This window comes from Triticum aestivum, chromosome 5B (genome assembly GCF_018294505.1).
Source record: "Triticum aestivum cultivar Chinese Spring chromosome 5B, IWGSC CS RefSeq v2.1, whole genome shotgun sequence".
Classification (NCBI taxonomy): domain Eukaryota; kingdom Viridiplantae; phylum Streptophyta; class Magnoliopsida; order Poales; family Poaceae; genus Triticum; species Triticum aestivum.
This window is the reverse complement of record NC_057807.1, coordinates 493,363,485-493,370,091: the sequence shown is the minus strand read 5'-3', so window position 1 is coordinate 493,370,091 and position 6,607 is coordinate 493,363,485.

The window sequence follows — 6,607 nt, the reverse complement described above, 5'->3', positions numbered from 1 at the left end:
CCCTGTTTGGTGCTAGTCTGAATTCTGCCTGGTGTCTTTATTTGTAAAGCCAGACACATGACTTATCTCTTAAAGAAGTCCAAGACTTGACATGGATGATCGAATTTTCCTTAATTCATCCCAGAGTTTTCGACGCTGTTCTCTCAGCAGTATGAACTATGATGCATCTTGGCGACTTCCTCAATTTGAGGATTCACCGGCTCAGTCTCTCGGAACTGCGAAGTGTGTGGATGCTTTCACAGAGATGAGTATATGTGCTTGTATGTGAGTATATACGTTTGTACTATGTTTGTAAAAAAACATTGACAACGATATGCATTTCTTAAGGAACATAAATCAAGAAAATAAATTAGTTTCTGCTTCCTTGCATTACTATCAGTTAGGACAATGAAGAATTTTTTTTTGGAAAAACTGAGCTCTTGAACTAAATAATTTACTGTCGGTTGGCTTTATTAATTTAAAGTTGGACGCTTCTAGCATCTTCGTTCCAAAAAAAACTAAATAATTTATCATCTGTCCACATCTAAATCGATCGAGAGTTTCTTATATAGTATATGTCAACTATAACATTGTCTTTTTGTTTTTAGAAAAGGAGGACTACCCCCGGCCTCTACATTTGAGCGATGCACGCAATCATTTTATTAATTATTCTCAGAGCTCATAACATTGTCTATGTAATCTTGATTTTCGTCGTATCCGCTTGTATCAGCATGAGTTATATATTGGACTGCTCAGTGCAACAACTTTTTTTTTCATGGGCCAACCATTGCATCAACTTATATACATACCAAAAATTACTTAGGTGACTGAGGCCAACGGGCCTTTGCCGTGCACGGACCACAGCTTGATTGGTCCCGCAACATGGCGGAGTCAACTACGAGAACGTGGTGTAACAGCAAGGCGCGTGCAGGAGTGCTGCAGACCATTGGTGGCAGTAGCTAGTGGTTCGGTCGGCACCGATCAACGGGTCGAACGAGGAGGAGGTTGAACAAAGAAGAAGGTTGGACGGCCGTTGGATGAAAATCTAACGGTCCAGCCAAATCGACCGAGTCCCAGTTAATTTTTAACCAATATCTATGTAGCCCCTGCCATCTGCTTGTGGTGCAAACCTACAGCGCGCATCTGCAAATTATTTCCCATTTCACATAGGACCCATTTCGCATAGGAGTGAAAATACGCAATGCATCGAGCCCAGCCGGGCCGGCACCTTTTCCCCATCACCGTACGTGCTTGCATGGCCCATGGCTGTAGCAGGCAGATCGAACTAGGCCCTGCATGCATGCCTTGGCAGAAAGGTCAATAGACCACATACTTAGGGCTAGGTAGTTGCTGCAAAAAAAAAAAATGTTGCTGAAAGCATGGCTTGGGAGAAAAGTCAATAGGTCACATGACCAAGGCTGACCCTTCCGTTTACTCGTGTTTTTCTCTTATTTGGCTTGGATAATGGGGAGCATATAAATGCAGGTGCAGTCAAAACTTCTCGCGAGATAGTTCAGGACTGGGTTTTAACATGGTGTACATGATCTCGACTCAGAATTTTTTAGCAAAAATCACATAATTCAAGTTATAGAAAGTTATGATATTCATGTGGAGAATGGATATAAGGTTTTCTTTTTTCGATAATCATGTAGAGAATGGATATAAGGGCATCTCCAATGACAACCTGGAAATTTCCTCCGCATCCGTCCGCGGACAGGGGGGACTAGTCCGCGAACATGGATGTGGGAGGCCGCCATCCAACCGTAGCCGCGTACATTTCAAACTCTTTTTCAACAAACCAGGCGAAGTTCATGCAAACACCCCGGATTTTTATTACATCTCAAACATTTAGAACAAAAAAAATGACCCGACATTAAACCTATCCTACGGCAGCAGCGCCCGGCCTCCAAGCCCAAGTCGTCCTCCGTGAGCACCGGCGATAAGACCGGTGAAGTGAAGGTATGGTCTCCAGCGAGAAAGAATAGAACACGGGAGACGGACCGGCCCACATGCGACACTAGGCCCCGGTGCCTCCCATGGCCTACTCATCCTTGGAGGAGTTTGTGGCCTATCCGACGCCGGTGGACATGAGATCCACGATGGAAATAGGGGCGTTGGCGTTGTCATCGTCCCACCGGGGAGCCTGATAGTTCGCCGGCGGCGCGTAGGAGGCACAGTTGGCAGTGTTAACCTCCGCGATCGTCTGCAGCTGCGCCTCTGTGATACGTCCCCAATGTATCGATAATTTTTTATTTCCATGCTATTATAGTATCAATCTTGGATGGTTTATATAACTTTTTCTGCAATTTTATTACATTTTTTGGCACTAACCTATTAACCTAGTGCCTAATGCCGGTTGCTGTTTTTTTCTTGTTTTTTGGTTTTCCTGGAAATCGGTACCAAACGGAGTCCAAATGCTACGAAACTTTTTGACGATTTTTTTCTGGACAGGAGATACCCTAGAAGTTTCGGGAGGTGTTGGGTATGATTATTAGGTATGACCCGCCCAGGAGGGGCCGGGTTATACCTGTGAGTATTTTTGAAGCCCAAGACCAAGGTTGAAGACGACGGTTTAGGAAGGACCCATAAGCCCAGAGGCGACTTAGGGCCCGTAGTGATAAACCGCCATATATGCATTACTTGTATTATAAGACAAGGAATATTAAGAGACCGAGGCGGACACTGTTTATGAGCCGGCCGGGACTCTGTAGAGCCGCTGGGCATCGGCCTCTGTATATAAAGGGATGACCCGGCGGCAGGTCAGGGCAAGTAACAATAACTCAAGAGCTAGGTCAAGCGATTTGCTCCCTGGTTATCGAGAACATAAGCAATCCCACTCAAAACTGGATCGTAGGCTTTTACCTTCACCGTAAGGGGCCGAACTAGTATAAACCTCGTGTCCTTTGTCCCGATTAACCCCTTCAAGCTTTCTAGTTGCGATGGCTCCGCGACTAAGTCCTTTCACTAGGACATCTGCCATGACAATTCCACGACAGTTGGCACCCACCGTGGGGCCAGCGCACGGTGGATTTGAGTTCTTGAAGGGCAGCTTCGAAGGGCTCAAGGGATAAGCTGTGGGCCGGATGACCAAGAGTCGTCGCGGCAAGCTCTACATCGACGACGCAGGCTGGGGCCCCGACGCCGGCTCAATTGAGAGCGGGTACCGGGTTCCCTTCGGCGGAATTCACGTCTTCATCGGCAAGATCGCCGAGCCGGGCCCTGAGCCGGACATCCGCACTGACCTCGTTGAGACGGCTCAGCGTGCGAGACCCGCCCGGGCTCCGCCGGCTGAGAAGCGTACCTTCGTGGGATGCATCCACGGAGGACCCTCCGAAGGATCTGCCTCTGGCGGTGAGACGGACATCTACTCTGATGGTGAGTCGTCCATAGGTGAGACAGATTCGTTGTATCAACTGCAGGATGGCGGGCTCGGGGGCTGTTCCGATGGCAGAAGTATTCCGGATTGCTTCGAGCCGCCGAGCAGGATTGGGATCTTCATGGCCGGCACACAACCTATCCAAGACTCCACAGCTGCAGCTACCATAACCCATGGGTCAGCAGCAGCCGGGGCAGGAGGCCCTGCGCGCTCGCTGGCTCAGGTGTTGATGGATCTCACAGACAAGCTGACCACCTTGTTAACGGCCGTAGTCAATCCAGCGGATCAAGCTCATCATGATGTGAAGGTGGCACAGTTAAAATTGGATATGGCGCAGGCTAAAGAAGACCTAGCAGCGGAAGATGTCAGGATAACCGCAGAGCGGGCGGCTCTTGATGTTCAGGCTCAATAGATCCAGGCGCGTACTTTCCGGCTCACGCAAGACCAAAACGCGGCTAATGAGGTCATGAGAAGAAGGCATCAGAAGACTCAGTCTTGACTCCCCCTAGTTTATGATCCTCGAAATCTCTTTCATACATCGGGGGCAGGGCCCAGTAACCCGTCATGGCTCTCCCCACATACAAGTAACATGCCGTGGTTATCCCCGCATGGAGGGGCGGATCATGTTGCAGCACCCGGGGATGGCGCACCGGTTCAACCACAAGTGATGGGACCTCCCCGCGTAACCACGGCTCCACCTTAATATGTACCAACACCTCCGGGTCACTATTCTAACCCGTTGGAGAACATGATAGTAGTAGCTCGTTTAGCAGCTCTCCCAGTTGATGGTGACTCTCCGGCGGCGGTTGAAACCCGTCGGGTCAGGGAACTTCTTCAGACGGCCTTGGCACAGTAGGAGGCATACTCATACAGTCGGGACAGGATCCACTCGACCCCTCGTCCAAGCCGAAGCCCGAGTTATAGCAGGCACATGGATTCAGCGGCCGTTTCAAGCAACGTCAGACGTCGTGACCTGCCAGGTGGGCATAACCCGGCGCGCCATGAGGCCTTAACTTGGTAGATCAAGACATAATATGTCAAGAGGCTGAGCGAGCGGCTCAGCAGGCGACTGAGCAGGCGGCTCAGTTGACGGCTTACCAGCCATATCCGGCTTATCCGATGACTTCTATCGAGGCAGGTGTAGCCACCCGGACTGGAGGAGTCCCATGTCTGGTGTCTGCTCTACGTAACAAGCGTTTGCCCAAAGATTTTAAGGGACCTAGGAAGGTGCCAAATTACACGGCCAACTTACAGCTCGGGGCATGGATTGAAAGTTATGAGATGGCTATAGAGTTATTGGAGGTTAGTGATGCTGCAATGGCTAAGTACTTTACCATGATGTTGGATGGGACTGCCCGCACTTGGTTAAAAGGTTTGCCACCTAATTCAATCAGTTCATGGGCGGAGATAAAGGCCTGGTTCATCCAGAATTTCAAGGATACGTGCAAGCAGCCCATGTCGATTGTGGATCTGACGAATTGCAAGCAAGAGGAGGGCGAATCTATAACCCATTGGGTGCGCCGGGTTAAAGCCATAATACATTCATCTGATAAGATGGATGCCGGCTCAGCAGTCTTAATGTTGGAGAAAAAATGTTGTTTTTTGCCTCTGAAGCAAAAGCTGGGGCGGCTCAAGCGCGATTGCAATGATATGGGCACGCTGATGGCGGCTCTGGTCAAGTATGCCGACTCTAATAGTACCAAGGATCCCGAGTCTGACGATGATAAGGCAGGAAAGGTAAAGAAAAATGGCAATGGCAAGGGCCCTCAGCACAACCCGGCTAATCAAGGAGGTCATAAACGTAAGGCTGACAGTAGTTTGGATTTTGTGGCTAACACCAGTGCGCAGGGTAACAACCAATGGCGCAAAGCGAGGCCACCTCCCCGGTCTAGCGGCTAAGGCCCCACACTTGAGCAATTGTTGAACGAGCCTTGTCCGAGATACGGCACTCAGCAGAAGCCGGCTACCCATTTATGGAAGGACTGTACGATCATGAAGGCCTTCAAAAATTCCAACATGTTTGACGGTAACAATGGACAGGGCGGCTCAGGTGGTGGCGGTTTTCATGGCTCGGGCGGCGGATCAAATCCCAATTTCCAAAATTCCCAGGGCAACCAAGGTGGGTATAACCAACAGTCTAGCTAGCGCGGGCAGCAACAGCAGCAAGGTGCATACCAGAGCAATCCAAAGTAGCTGAACAGTAGGCAATATCATGTGTTTACCACCGGTTTATGTAAACAAGACTAGAAGCTTCATAATAGGGTTGTGAATGCAGTTGAGCCGGCAATTCCTCGTTACTTGAGATGGTCCGAGCAGCCTATCATATGGAGTAGGGAGGATCACCCTCTCCGGGTTGATAATCCGGGTCACTTAGCCCTGGTGGTGGCCCCTCAGGTGGGTGGATATAAATTCACCAAGGTACTCATGGATGGAGGCAGCAGCATCAATATCCTTTATTATGAGACCTTCCGTCACATGGGGCTAACTGATAAGAGCCTTAAGCAGTCGAACAATGTCTTCCACGGGGTCGTACCTGGTAGATCGGCATATCCAGTTGGTAAGATCGAACTGGAGGTGGCTTTTGGGGATGAATATGACTCCAGAGCTGAGAAATTGACGTTTGAGGTAGTCAAGATCAAGAGCCCGTATCATGCCCTATTCGGACGACCGGCTTATGCCAAATTCATGGCACGGTCGTGTTATGTGTACTTGCAGCTCAAGATGTCGGGTCATAAGTGGACCATTACGGTGCATGGAAGCCAGAAGGTGGCCCTGGAATGTGAAGAAGGTGATGCGGCTTATGCTGAGTCGGTCTGTGCGACGGAAGAGCTAAAATTTTACAAGGACAATGTTGACCCGGCAGACATGACATCTTTAAAGAAGCCAACCATAGAACATGAGCCGGTCATGAAGTTTAAGTCGGCTAATGGTTCTAAGCTTGTTGATTTTGTTCCAGGCGACTCGTCCAAACAGTTCAGTATCAGTGCTAATTTGGATCCCAAATAGGAAGGCGCGCTCATCGAGTTCATCCGTGAGAATCGGGACATTTTTGCATGGAACCCTTCTGACATGCCACGTGTACCGAGAGAATTCGCTGAGCACACTCTTAATATTGATCCGAAGTTTAAGTCGGTCAAGCAGTTTCTTCTGTGGTTTAATGAGGAGAGGCGGAAGGCCATTGGTGAGGAAGTAGCCCGGCTCTTAGCAGTTGGGTTCATCATCGAAGTGTTTCATCCAGCGTGGTTGGCTAAC